The sequence below is a fragment of the Cryptomeria japonica genome, chromosome 2 (assembly GCF_030272615.1).
Source record: "Cryptomeria japonica chromosome 2, Sugi_1.0, whole genome shotgun sequence".
NCBI classification, from domain to species: domain Eukaryota; kingdom Viridiplantae; phylum Streptophyta; class Pinopsida; order Cupressales; family Cupressaceae; genus Cryptomeria; species Cryptomeria japonica.
In genome coordinates this window covers 212464404-212480646 of record NC_081406.1, presented here as the reverse complement: position 1 = coordinate 212480646, position 16243 = coordinate 212464404, and positions in this window count along the sequence as shown.

Below are 16243 nucleotides of genomic sequence, written 5' to 3'. Positions count from 1 at the left end.
TAAAATTTTTCCTCCTTCATCTCAAGGACATACCTTCATCATAACTGCCACTGATTACTTTACGAAGTGGGTGGAAGTTCTTCATCTTCAATCTACTACCACTGAAGTAATTTGTCAATTCATTTTGGAAAACATTATTTTCCAATTTGGGATACCTTCTACCTTAGTTTCGGCTAATGGAACGTCATTAAAAAATAAGGATGTGAAGAAGTTTCTCAAGAAATATCATATTCAACATAAATTTTCTACACCTTATTATCCTCAATCAAATGGTCAAGCTAAGTCTTCTAATAGGATAATTGATCAAATTCTTCGAAAGACTGTAAACAAGCATGGTAAGGATTGGCATACTCAATTAACCTATGCTCTTTAGGCCTATCACACAAGTGTACGTGTTGCTATGAGTTGTACTCCTTATAATCTTGTTTATGGTGCTGATGCCATTATGCCTTTGGAGTTAGAAATTCCTTCTTTGAGAGTTTCTCTTAGGGGTATAGTGGATGATGATTCCTATAGAGAGCAAAGAATTCAACAAATTGAGATGCTTGATGAAGGCGTGTAAATTCCCTCGAGAAATTCAATCATATCATAAAAACTTTTCAATGAAGCTACAATGATAAATTTATTCAATGTTCCTTCTTAGTAGGTGATATAGTCCTTTACGAGAATCAACGCAACTTGAATGCCTTACTTGAGGAGAAAGGAAAATTTAGCCCTAATTGGCTTGGACCATACATCATTTTCAAGGTTTATGCATCAGGTGCCTACAAGATAGTAGATGTGGAAGGTATTGTTGGCAATTTGGCACTAAGTTGTCATTGATGTCAATCGGCATGATGAATACTCACATAAGGATGAGCATAAAGAATGAAGACCTACCGATAGTCTCACACCACCGGAGGTGAAGATGTTTTACCAGTATAGGGTCCTCTACTGGTTAATAGAAGAAGAAAGCTCTACTGACAAAGATTTGTATCGATATGTGTTTTTCGGACCAACTATGTGTTGGTGGGCCATTTATTGATCATTGTGATGCCATGTGAAGCAAAGGTGGCAAATGAGTTGTGGTTGGTGAAGCCTCATTGATATGGTTGATGAAACAGATAATCCCCATTAATGGAGGAGTCCAAAATCATGAGATTGTATCTCACTGATTGCGGCTTGAGGAAGAAGGAATGATAGAGGAAGATCAGAGAGTAGTTGGTGCCTCAATCTATGCAAGGGAAATCCGATTCAAGAAGTCCTCGAAAAGAAATCTTCTGAAGCGCTTTATGTGTCAACTAATTTCATGACAAAAGATCTAATTCGAGATTGCCATTTCCAAAAAATGTGCAGTGGATAATGGAAACCATGTGCAGGTGCATCCTTGTAGGACAGGTGATTGATTTGAGATAGGTAGGATTGAATCTCATGAATATTGTGTCGAAAAGAAAAAACCCTAATCACTCAAGTTTTTGAATTATGTTCTAGCATGAAATCACCATATAAGAAATGAGAGCTCAAAACAAAAAGATTGATGTTGTGAAAGAGAAGTGTAGAGAGAAGCAAGAAAAGAAAATAATTGTGAGCCTTAGAAATAATTCTACGAAAGTTGCAGTGTGTGTGTGAGCAAGCATACCGGTGAGAGGATTCTACCGACAATTATGTAGTCTTGTAGTTGAGCCTAACCAGTAAGGTGTGGCAAAGCAGGAAGCATCCTAGTGTGATCCAGTGTGTTGAGAGATTGTGTGTGAGAGGGAGAGAAAGACAATAGAGGTTGAGAAATAGAGACAATAATTCCACAACCAATAGTGTGAGTTTCAGTGGAGGAGAAAAGACTGTCAATCGGCAAAGTGTTATTTGATCAAAGAGTTGCATAATTCATTTGCAACAAGAAGCCTTAATTGTATTCAAATATTATTTCAATATACTTTGCCAAGTTGAAGCTTGGTGCTCCTTGGGTTGGTGCCCTAAAAGACAAGGGTTGGTGCCCAAAATCTTTGTAAGTCAGTGTTTTACCTGTGAGGCTGGATTGGAGTAGTAGTCTCCAGCAACTTTTCTCGTCGAGGTTTTTCCCATATTGGGTTTTCCTCATAAATCTGGTGTTGTGAGTTCCTTGTGTGTGAATGATCTCTTTGGCTATCTCTCTTGTATTACTAGTATGACTATTTAATGGTTAAGTGAATAACTAATATTCTAAAGTTAGATCAGACAAAGAAAAAGCTTAGGAGCCACTGATTCACCCCCCTCTTAGTGGTATTCTATTTTCAACAATCAGTATTAGAGAAAAGTTCCCAATTATATTCAAACGTTGGGTTGATTCTGGAATTTGAACATAATGGCAAGAAGTGAGTCTGCTTCCTCAAAAGCCCCCATGTTTGATGGATCCAACTATGCCTTCTGAAGAAAAAGAATGGAGACTTATATTTCATCTCTTAGTTTTGATGTGTGGATGTCGGTCAAGAATGGGTATGTCATTCCTAATGCTCCTCCCTCTGATCTAGATGCAAAAAGGAGTATGAGAATAATGCAAAGGCAAAACATGCTATCTTGAGTGAGCTGTCCGATAATGAATTTGTCAAAGTCATGCACTGTATTTCAGCAAATGAGACATGGGACAAATTGCAGAGGTTGTTTGAGGGAGATAAAAAAGTCAAAGAAGCCAAGCTGCAAACACTAAGGGGCCAATTTGACAGCATCAAAATGAAAGATGATGAAAAGATTGCACACTATCTTCATAGATTTGATGAAACCGTGAATACCATCAGAGGACTTGGAGAAGAGATTGTAGATGAGATTCTTGTCAAGAAGATACTCAGATCTCTCACTCCCAAATATGATACTAAGGTGTCAACCATAGAAGAAGCCAAGGATATGAAGACTTTTACAATGGATGAGCTATTTGGCTCTCTGATAGCCTCTGAGATGAGAACAACCGGTGATACTTCCTCAAGGAAAGAAGTAGCATTCAGTATCACTAAAAAGGGAAAAGAAGCAATTACTCATAAAGAATCCAGTGATGACTTTGATGCAGAAATAGAAAACTTTTTCAGGAAGCTCAAAAGAGGATCTGACTGGTACAAAGGAAAACTACCACTTAAATGCTTCAACTGTGGAAAGGTGGGACACTTCACTGCAAATTGTCCTCACAAAGAAACTAGTGGAGATGAGTCAAGAGAGTTCAGAAGATCTATCAGCAAAGACAGAGAAAGGAATGACTACCGGTAGGGAAGGAGAGGCTACCGGAACCAGAACAACCTATATATCATTAAGGATGACACATCATATGATGAAAATGTATCGGAAGATGATGACCACGAGAATGATAAAAAAGCCAATCTTTTCATTGCACTTGAATCACCAGCTGATGAAGATGAGGAAGAAGAGGATATTGAGGCTGAATTGGATTTGGAGAGTGAACTTATTAGTATGCTTGAAGAATTGAGTAAAACAAGAAGAGAACTCAAGAGAGTTAAGCTTGTTGCAATAGATGAACAAGATCTTTTGAAGCAGTCCCTGGAAGAGTCTGGTCAAGTCATATCTGACTTGAAACTGCAGCTGGAAGAAACTAAGAGGATTAGTGAAGCTACAACTTTTGATTTGACAGAGAAAGAAAAGAAGCATCAAGAGTTGGAAGTAGAAATAATAAAGCTCAGAAAGAAGCTTGAAGAAAGCAAGGAAGAAATAAAAAATAAGGAGCAAGCATGAAGGCAACACTGGGGCCTTAGATAAGATGTTGAGCAAACAAAAGCAATCTAAAGACACCAGTAGCTTAGGTTTTGAACAAGGTCAAAGTTCAACCCACAAAGATAAATCTGAAAAGGAAATAATGTTCACCTCTTGAATTGAAGGTGAAGGAAAGAAGACATTCACTATAGGAAAGGATACCGACAAAAAGACATATGCAGATGTGGTTGGAAATCGTCACTCAAACTGGTATGCAGAAATGAATCGGAGGCCACACTTCTTGCACCAAAATGTAGACCCAAGGAGAAATGCCAAAATTGATTGTGAAGGATTCACTAGATTTAACAACATGAAGGGAAGAACCTCCATGAGGCAGTTCCATTCAGGACCAAGACAACTTAACCGACATGTTTCAAACTTTCATGGTTACTGTTATTGGTATAATAAATTTGGACACAAAATAGCTGACTGTAGATTAAACAATAAGCCTTCTATGAATTATGAAAGTAGAAACCCATTCAATACTCTTCGGGATGTGAAAGTTGTTTGCTATTAGTGCAATGGATATGGTCATAAGAGTTTTGATTGTAGAACCTGCACCCTACAATAATTTTAATGACATTCCCTTTAATGAAAATGTAAAATGCTATAACTGTCAAGAATTTGGACACATAGAAAAGTTATGCAAAACCAAGAAGATCAAGCAAATGAAGGCAAATCTAGATCAAGGGCCGGTAACTAAATCTGAGCTCAATATAGCAGCAGACAAGAAGAAGGAAATCAAACTAGTTTGGGTTGAGAAAGAAAAGGAATAGGAAGAATCAAGTCTCTTAGTACAGATGACCTTGCATGCTGAAAGGAAAAATCTATGGGTGGTAGATAGTGGTTGTTCAAATCATATGACTGGTGACAAAAATAAATTCATCAAACGTGAAGACTGGAATGGTGGATCAATAAGATTTGGAGACAATTCCTCCATCAAAATAAAGGGAAAAGGAACTCTAAGCATTGATGGAAAACTGAAGGCACATGATGTATATTATGTGGAAGGCCTCAAGCATAATCTGCTGAGTGTGAGTCAAATGTGTGACAAAGGCTACAAATTCACCTTTGACTCAACTGGTTGCCAGATAAAGAAAGACAGTACCAGTAAAGTTGTGGCAGAAGGAAAGAGGACTGATGGAAATGTTTATAATCTGAAGGAATGCTATGAGTCCCAATGTATGTTAGGACAAGTAGATGAAAGTTGGTTGTGGCACAAAAGATTAAGTCACATCAATTTTGATAACTTAGTTGTAGTAAGCAAAAAGGGGCGTGTGAGGAATATTCCACCCATCATCAAACCGGTAAACACATTTTGTGATGAATGTGTAAAAGGTAAGCAAACAAAAGTGAGTTTCAGGACAAAGGAGCACAACACCTCAAGACCACTTGAAATTGTGCATACAGATCTATGTGGTCCAACTAGAACAAGAGCACTTGTCGGTGAAAGATACTTTATGCTCTTCATGGATGACTACTCAAGGATGAAATGGGTCACCTTTCTGCAAGACAAATCACAAGCATTTGAAAGATTCAAGATCTTTCGAAAAATGGTAGAAAAGGAAAGTGGGTACAGATTGATTGATGTCAACTGCTAGTGAGATACTCCATACTGGTACATTTCTCCCCCTTTGACACAATGACAAAGGGTATTGTGCACTCCCCCTTTGATTCATACCAAACTCCCCCTTTGACCACCATCAGCTCCCCCTGAGCCATATAAAACCTGCCTAGGCAGATGACACAACTCCCAACTTGTGTCAGATGTACTCAAAAGTGCTTACCGGTAATGGTTTGGTGAAAATGTCTACTACTTGTTCACCAATAGGAACATAATCCATCCTTTCCTTCTGTCCTTCAACTTTTTCTCTGAGAAAATGATATTTGATAGCAATGTGCTTTGTTATGGAATGCATGACAAGATTCTTTGGTATGTTGATTGCACTCGAATTGTCACACCGAATGAGAATAGGATCAGTGATGTCCACCTGTATATCTTTGAGAGTTTGCTTCATCCAAAGCACCTAAGAGTAGCATGTAGCAGCAATAATGTACTCAGCTTCAGCAGTAGATAGAGAGGCTGAGTCCTACTTCTTGCTATGCCAAGAGACCAAACGGTCACCAAGAAAGAATGCACCACCACTTGTGCTCTTTCTATCATCAATGTATCATACCCAATCAACATCAATGTATGCTTCCAAGACAAAATCTCCCTATTTAGGATACCACAAACCATAGCTGAGTGTTCCTTGTAGGTACCTAGAAATTCTGCTAACAACATTCATGAGTGACTGCTTTGGGGCAGCTTGGAATCTGGCCACCATGCACACTACGTGAACTATATCTGGTCTTGAAGTGGTTAGATATTGTAGATTTCCTATCATGGATCTGTACAGAGTCTGATCCACCACCGGTGATTCATCATTCTTGCTCAATTTGTTGTTGGTCACCATGGGGGTACTTACCGATTTACGATCTTCCAGTTGGAATTTCTTCAACATCTCCTTTGCATACTTGATTTGAGAGATAAAGATTCCTTTATCTTGCTATAATATTTGCAAACCAAGTAAGTAAGTCAATTCACCAAGCATTGACATCTCAAATTCTGAGTGCATCTGATCAACAAACTCTTTGTAGAGGGTATCCTTGTTTCCTCCAAAGATGATGTCATCTACATATACAACCACAATAATCATGTGATTCCCATCTTTCTTTATTTACAAATTGCTATTAGCACTTCCCTTTTTGAATCCCTACTCCTTTAGATACTAATCTAATCTTGAGTACCATGCTCTCAAAGCTTTCTTTAGACCATACAGAGCCTTCTTTAACCGACACACAAATGTCTCATCATCATGTAGCAAAAATCTTTTTGGATACTTCTTCTTCCAAATTTCCATTTGGAAAAGCAGATTTTACATCCATTTGGTATACTTTATAGCCCTTGTAGGCAGAGTAAGCTAGAAACATTCTAATTGCTTCCAATCTAGCCATCAGTGCAAATGTTTCTTAAATTTCAATTCCCTCGACTTGAGAGTAACCTTTGCATACTAGTCTAGCCTTATGCCTTACAATTTTACCTTCTTCATTCATCTTGTTCCGGTAGACCCATTTTGTGCCAATGATATTCTTGTCTTCCGGTCTAGGAACTAATTCCCAAGTCTTGTTCTTCTCAATTTGGTGTAGTTCTTCTTCCATAACATCCATCCATTCTTGTCTCTTACTGGCCTCAATGAACTTTTTGGGTTCAACTTCAGTCATGAGGCATAGGCTGACTTGTTCATCATTCCGAGCAAGTCTTCTTCTAGTCTGCACACCATCACTCACATTTCCAAAAATTTGATCTTTCGATGATTTAGCTGTACATATCGGTTGGGGACCTTCTTGGATGCTACCTCTAGTTCAGTATCTGTATGAACTTCACAATATGCATCACTGAAGTCATCATACCGGTTAGCCTATGGTTGACATCCTTTGTGCATATCTTCATCACCTTTTACATGCACACTCTCAATGACCCTTCTTAGTCTTTTATTGTAGCATTTGTAGGCTTTGCTGTTAGATGAGTAACCAAGGAAGATTCCTTCATCACTCCTGGAGTCAAAACTTCCTAGACCATCCATATCTTTCTTAATGAAGCACTTGCTTCCAAATACTTTGAAGTATTTGACTGATGGCTTTCGATCATACCATAACTCATAAGGTTTTATTTTGTTGTTTGTTCTTAATTGAACCTGATTCAAAGTGTATGCAGCAGTATGAACAACTTCTTTCCAATATGTATCCAATAGACTAGCCTCATTTAACATGGTTCTGGCCATCTCCTTGACTGTCCTATTTTTCCTTTCTACCACACCATTTTGCTATCATGTCTAGGAGTAGAGTATTGCCTTCTAATTCCATGTTTTTCACAATAATCCTAAAATTAATTTGATGTGAACTCTCCACCCCTGTTTGATCTTAGGCATTTTAATCTGTACCCACTTTCCTTTTCTACCATTTTCTGAAAGATCTTAAATTTTTCAAATGCTTTTGATTTGTCTTGCAGAAAGGTGACCCATATCATCCTTGAGTAGTCATCAATGAAAAGCATAAAGTATCTTTCACCAGCAAGTTCTCTTGTTCGAGTTGGACCACATAGATCTGTATGCACAATTTCAAGTGGTCTTGAGGTGTTGTGCTCCTTTGTCCTGAAACTCACTTTTGTTTGCTTACCTTCTACAAATTCATCACAAAATGTGTTTACCGGATGATGGGTGGAATATTCCTCACACACCCCTTTTTTCTTATTGCAACTTTCATAGAATTCTTTCTAAGGCTCATAATTCTTTTCTTTGCTTACTTCTCTCTACACTTCTCCTCTTTCGCAGCATCAATCTTTTTGTTTTGAGCTCTCATTTCTTATATGGTGATTTCCTGCCAGAACGTAATTCAAAAACTTGATCAGTTAGGGTTTCTTCTCTTTGACACAATCTTCATGAGATCCAATCCTACCTATCTCGGATCAATCACCTATCCTACAAGGACGCACCTGCACAAAGTTTCCATTATCCAATGCACATTTTTTGGAAATGGCAATCTCATATCAGATCTTCTGTCATGAAATCAGTCGACACATAAAGCGCTTCAGAAGATTTGTTTTCGAGGACTTCCTGAATCAGATTTCCCTTGCATAGATTTAGGTGCCAACTACTCTCTGATCTTCCTCTGTCATTCCTTCTTCCTTGAGCCCCAATCAGTCTGATACAATCTCATGATTTGTGACTCCTCCATTAATGGCGATTATCTGTTTCATCAACCCTATCGATGAGGCTTCACCAACCACAACATGTTTACCATCTCTACTTCACATGGCATCACAATGATCAATAAATGGCCCACCAACACACAATTGGTCCGAAAAACACATACCGATACAACTCTTTTCCGGTAGAGATTTCTTCTTCTGTTAAATGGTAGAGCACACTATACTGGTAACACATCTTCACCTTCAGTGGTGTGAGACTCCTGGTAGGTCTTCATTCTTTATGCTCACCCTTATGTGAGTATTCATCATGCCGGTTGACATGAATGACAACTTAGTGCCAAATTGCCAACAATCTCTCCCTTTGGCATTGATGTCAACTTCTAGTGAGATAGTCCATACCCTCCATCGCCTCTCTATCTCCATGGTATGGGGTTCCCTTAAGGGAAGTTTGTTGGGAAGATGGCTCTAGGGTATGTCCTCCCCCACCATGTGATGTACCACTGGTGCATGATCGAATCATCTCTATAGTCTGTCGCAATGTCCTGATCAAACCCGTCTGAATCCATAATGTCGATCTCATCACTGGCAGGCCTAGGAATGGCTCCTAGCCTCAACATCACACGTGAGTGTTGGATGTACATAGACACATCAATAAGAATGCACTTCACAAACCTGAACTATCACCAAACTTGGTCAAAGTAGAAGGGAATGACTATGTGGCTGTACCACCCCTCTAGTACACGGTTCCTCTACATACTGAACAATTGGCTGTGTATCCCTACCCATATGTACATCCTAAGGTAGGGTCTCCATATGACTGCTCGCTATTAATCTATCTAAGCTCAACCTCCAATTCAGGAGATTGTTGAATCGCCACTCACAGGTAAGTGGATAAGAAAATACCCTAGGCTGCTTTGGGACTAAGTCTATAGAGGCTCCAACAGGCCTAGTGCAGGTAATATGCTCGAACATCCATACTTGTAGTAGCGTGCATGTCATCAGGCTGCATCCCTGCCCAAATACATACTCCCCAAGGTTGTGATAGAGATGCACAAGTATGCTCCTACCCCATGAGTATACCCTCCTATGTCTCTCCATTGCTCAGATAGTATAGATGAGTCCTCCATGCATGTGTGTTTTGCACCCATTAGGGCACATGGCTAATGCAAGGGTCGCGATCATGAGTCACCTCACTAATGGAACCTCACCAGTAGGGTGTAGGAGCTCGTTGACCATGATATGGCCCCTCATCTCAGTGAGTATCACTCTCCCCACATCATACACCTTCTCTCTCTTATAATCCTCCTCAGTATGGTCAGATCGATATCTCATGGTCTCCCCCTAATGGGAAGGCACAAGATGTAGTATACATCCTCGAGGGTGATTGTCATCTCCCCCACAGGTAACAAGAATGTCGACGTGTCTACGCCCCATCTCTCCATCAATACCATCAACATCATAGAATTGAATCTGATGGCAGACATAGTCATCACATACCACAAGCCCACTATATGTAGCAACTCCCTCTCCCTTGTTGTCAACCTTGGGATGTGCTCCCGAAGGCTCTGGAAGGTGATCTCGACAGTATGCTCATGGATGTATGGTAGTGTCTACAAAAAGAAAAGCATCCTATCATCAATAATCGATCATCATCATTATCATCTAATCAATGCATTCATTCTATCTATTCTAACATTAAATCACCTGATCTCATGTTGCCACTAGTCGCTTCGAATAGGGACCAGGGCACCCTAAGTGGACCAAGGCACCCTACTGAGACCAGGGCGCCCAAGTGGGACCAGGGCTCCCAAATGGGACCAGGGTTCCCTTGGAGGACCAGGGCACCCCCTTGGGACTAGGGTGCCCTAGGGGGACCAGGATGCCCTAGGACCCCAAGGTGCCTGAAGAGAAGGCCCAGACCCGGTCTTGGCGATGACATCATCAGTGAAAGCATACAAAAAAAGTTAAAAGAGATTTAACGAGAGGTCAACTCACCTCGTCGAGTGGTTGGTCAGCAAATAAGGATTGGCACAATATCTCCATTCTCGTAGGTCGCTAAGGTCGACATCAAGGCATGATGGCTAATATGTGGGCTCCTCTGCAGTGAATAGTGCCAAAGAGTCAAAAGTGACAAATGAAGGTGTCACTTTTATATATATGCATTATGAACTTTTTCACTTTATGTTTTTAAGTTAAAACCCTTCTTCAATCTATCATATCTTGAGCTAGGAAGCTCTGATTCTCACACCATTGGTGGCATTGGAATCATGAGTTTTCCCTCTCGCTTTGCATTAATTCCATAATATTCTTGGATGATTAATCAAGCCTTGTTGTGAACTTGCTTCATCAAAATCTTTATCATAATTCATTGTGGTAAACATGATACCCAGTTTCACCTCACTAATAAGCAAGCCAAAATAGGGGGATCATATAGCTACCCACAAATTTCATCACCTTCCTTAGTAAGCATTAGGTGATTTTGTGATATAACATGTGGTTTTGTAGGGTGTGGTTCCTAATTGTGTACTATAGATATCGCTATGGGATTCGTCTGACAACTTATGGCTATATCCACTTTCAAAAAATGTTTATTTTTCTGTACTTTATCTTGCATAAGCATGCAGTGTCATATGATCGCTAAAGTGGGGGCTAAACGTAGTGTCAGTAATTGTACACCCTTTCTAGGGTGGTACAATTTCACACTTAGGTTAGCATCCACCTTAGTGTGTCTTGCATCTTGCATTTCCAATCCCCCTTTAAGCATTTAATTAATTAATTTAAATAAATCTAAAGTCATGTTTCATCACTTTACATGTTATAAAGTTGGGCCCTTTACCCTAAGCATGCCCCTTTTCATTTTATTCCTTCAATGAATCATTTAATCATAAACCCTAAATATCTTATTTCAATCGTTTAGGCCCGATTTCACATATCAAAACATCTCAAAATCAATCATAACTTTGGGATGCGCTCTAATATCATCATATCTTAGGGCCCCTAAAATTTGGTGAAAAGTTGGTTGGACTGTGGCGAGAATGCACATGGTCCTCGGCTTTTTCCCCAAAATTTTGAGTGCATAATCCTATGATATAATAATTCTTAACCCCAAAAGATTGCATTTTTATATCAATTATGCTTTGATCTGCATTCTTATATTAGGGTTTTCTTGCTTACTTGCATTCTAGGTTAGATTGCATTTTTGCATCATTCCTCTCTCTCATTTACAACAAAGGAATAGAAAACCTAAGAGGTAACCACGACTCTCTCTTTCTCATAAGAAGTAGCCAAAGTGTGTTACCTCCCTAGGCTCTTTCGTACTCCATGAGTGTGTATGAGAGTGGGATTAGGTTTTCCATACTCAGTCTCACTTTTTCCCCTACACAGAGCAAAATCAAATCTAGCCTATGTTGCAACTTTGCATTGCATGCCACTGACGGTTTTTGCAGTAGGTGAAAAAATGCTACCATTTGAAAATGGCTCCGAGTCATCAGAAACCGAGATAGGCCATTATAGCTGAGCCTCATGTGACCCTATAGGTTCAAATGGTTTGATCATATGGATCTTGGATTATGAGAAACTATCTTTCAAATTTTGAAATTTTTTGGACTCATGGGACTTGAGAGATCATGTCGGTAGGGTATGGCTCTCGACATTTTGGCACATTGGGAGGCATAATAGGAGCATTCCTATCATAAAATTACCCACCCAGATGCACTCATGAATTTGGTTTGTGCCCATGATGAACAAAATCAAATCTAGCCTATCTTGTAACTTTGCAATGCATGCTACTGACGATTTTTGTACTAGGTGAAAAAATGCTACATTTTGAAAATGGCTCCGATTCATTAAAAATCAAGATAGATCATTGTAGATGAGCCTCACGTGACCCTATAGGTTCAAATGGATCGATCATATGCATCCTAGATTGCGAGAAACAGTCCTCCAAAGTTTGACAATTTTTTGGACTTAGGGCACTTGAGAGATTGCATCGATAGGGTATGACTCTCAATGTTCCAACACATTGGGAGACACAACAAGAGCATACCTAGCATAAACCTATCCACCCAAACATTCTTATTATTTTGGTTTGTGCCCATGATGAATGAGATCAAATCTAGCCTATCATACAACTTAGCATTGCATGCCACTGACGATTTTTGCAGCAGGTGAAAAATGCTACCATTTGAAATGGCTCTGAGTCGTCAGAAACTAAGATAGGTCATTGTAGATGAGCCTCACTTGACCCTATAGGTTCAAACAAATTGAACATATGAATTTTGGATTGCGAGAAATAGTTCATCAAAGTTTGACATTTCTTTGGACTTAGGGCACTTAAGAGATCGCGCCGAAAGGGTGTGGCTCTTGATGTTTTGGTGCATTGGGAGGAACGCCAGGAGAATACCTAGCATAAGATTACCCACCCAAACATGCTTGTGATGTTGGTTTGTGCCCATGACGAACAAAATCAAATCTAGCCTATCTTGCAACTTTGCATTGCATACCACTGATGATTTTTGCAGCAAGTGAAAAAATGCTACCATTTGAAAATGGTTGCGAGTCATCATATACTGAGATAGGTCATTGTAGAGGAGCCTCACTTGACCCTATAGGTTCAAACAGATCGATCATATGCATCCTAGATTGCAAGAAATAATTCATCAAAGTTTGACATTTTTTTGGACTCAGGGCACTTGGGAGATCGCATCGGTAGGGTATGGCTCTCAATGTTCTAGTGCTTTGGGAGGCATAACAGGAGCATGCCTAGTGTAAACCTACCCACCCAAAAATTCTCATTATGTTGGTTTGTGCCCACAATGACACTTTGACAACAACTGAACAACTTTTACATCTTTAATCTAAATGACCCCAAACTTCCACAAATGATTTCAAATGATCATTAATGGTCCCAAATCACCTTATTTAGATAAAAACATAAATTTGACAAAAGGAATCAAAAGCATCTAGTGATCATTACCACGGATCAAATCTAACCATTACCATTGAATTTTATTTTGATTAAGACAAGAAATTTTGTAGGGTTATTCAATATTTTACAAAGCTTATCAAATCATATTCCACAATTGCAATGCTTTATATCATATATTTTTGTTGTTTATATTCATATTGTTGATTAAATAGGCAAATATTCATTTAACTTTATAAAAGGGCAGCCACCAAATACACCGAGCAAATTCTTTATAAATAATCATTTATATATATCAAAATGCACAGTAAGCAACACAATGAACAAATTCTGTATGTACCGAATATGCCTATCAATATCAATGAAATGCACAATAATGAATATAATACACATTTATTGGACTGAATATAAACATTCATAATACACATTTATTGGACCAAATATCAAAAAAGACATATGCCAAGTCAATACAAGTTTTACAAAAATGTGGCATATGCTATGTCCAAATCAATATACAATAAAAATATAAAATATATCTACATGTATTGGTCATTCAATGAACACAAGTAACACTATATGATCCTATACTTATGGTGGATCATCAAAATCGAGCCTTTTTGATATAGTGTGCGGCTTTGTAGATGGTTGCACATCCACAATTCAAAAGCCAAGTTAGAATCCTTTTGTAGAAAATAGTTGACAATTATCAACATAACTTTGCATTTAACCATAATTTCTTTGCAATTGAAATGTAGATTACCTCATCTGTTGATCTAGGATCTATTGTCTTCTTTCTCTTCTCCTTGTCAGTCTTAGGAGTTTTCTTGAACACAAACTTGAAAGGATCCAAGTTATAGTCGAACCGCGTAGGGGCCTATTGTAGATTAAAATTAATTAATACAATGTACTAACATATATAGATCAAAAACACTAAAAATCTACAATATAGAGAACAAAAGTGTACCAAATCCTCATATGCTTCTCCAGTAGTCTAAGGAGTGCTCACCATTGATGGAGCAGTTGTGGCTATTACCTATATGAAAAATGATTAAAGATTAAATACAATTAATATAATGATAAGTATTGTAGGTTAAATACAATTAATGCAATATATAAAACAAAAGTTTACTAGAGCCTGAGATGCTTCTCCTGTACATGGAGTAGGGCTCGCCATTAATGAAGCAACTATGAATATTTCCTATATGAAAAATGATAAGATTATAATTTATCACAAGTTCACATGTACACGTGCATATAATCATCAAATCAAGAAAATAAAGTAGAGATACATACCTCTGCCCTCTCTCGATCTTCGAGTGTATCAAGTGCATTCGACAAATCTACAAGCCCAATGGTCGTTGTATATAAAACAAACAAAAAACACTAATCAATCTACAAATTACAACTCAAACAATTTCAACCTTTTCAAACATTTGTACAATTAAAAATGTGTTCAATTACCTTCTTCCCATGTTTAGGCGTCATCGAGGATTTCTTTCGCTGAGGATGAGGCTTAGACATAGAGGGGGTACCCTAAAACAAACAAAATTAACACAAGAGATATTAGTAGATAATATTAAACATAATTTAACAAATCTAAAAGTAAGTGACTTGCATATTCCATCAAAAGAATACATAAATTAAGGTGTACAAAATATGACACCACATAGTTTTGTAGGCCAAAATCGATCGCTAAGAGCATGACATCATCAATGTGGGACATTTGGTCCCCTGTCAACACCTACAAAATAAAAAATTGTCAAGCGTTAAAGAGAGTTAGTATATCTTATAATATTTTTTGAATTCAAAGTACTATTCTATTTTAACATGTTACAAAATTTATACCCCAAGCATCAAAGTTGCAGCTGCAATAACTGTGGGAGGAATATCAGATAGTGTATTAACACCCACTATTGCATCCTGAAATGCATATTATTTGTATCAATTTAAATCGATCTATAAATAAAAATTCATTTTCAATTACAAATTTTAAGTGATTAATAAATAAAATGTTATGAATTCAAATTGACACACCCGTGTCTACGGATGACTAGCAAACAACATGTCCATCAATTCATTTGTCAGTGCCATATCCTCAGTCGTGTGGGTCTGACATCTGCTCCCACAAATCATGCATAGATGGGACATGTAACCATCTACACTGGCCTCGACATCTATCCCTGTGCATATTTCTGAGCAAGTGGGACACACATGCTCAATGGTTTGACCAACACCAAATGCTTCATCTAATGGATCATTGTCCAAGCCAAGAGGGTATGCTAACTGTGTCACATGTTGAATGATCGCATCAGTCAATGTTGTGGCCACCTAAAGAGTCTTTAGCTCCATCGAATCTTTCAAGGCTACTGGGACCGTCGCATGCACCTTGGGTTTAGGTGCTAGGGGGTGATGACTCTACGGGCTCTAGGTCTATCTTGGGAAGAGTCACCACCTCTACCATGGAACTCTCTCATATCAAAATAATTAGGCTGCTCATTGAGGAAAAACTCACAATATACTTTCCTCAAAAAATATAATGGCACCTCAAAATTATTACAAGGTGGTTCATCAAAGACCATCCACCACCTATTCCAAAAAAGATTCTTCATCTGCTTATTGGTACACCAATGTATGGGAAACCTCTTTGCATTAAGAGGTAAGGACTCACTAGTTCTAGGATCAACAAAAAGAGCACATATTTGTGCTTTACTTATGTTTTTATTTTTCACTGCATCATATGATAACCCGTCAGCATAATAAGTGTGACACCTATCCCTATAGTTTTCCCATTTTGTAATCTAACTCGAAACTGCAGTGACACCACTAGCCAATGTTTCTAGGCTAGTGACAAGGGATAAATGATG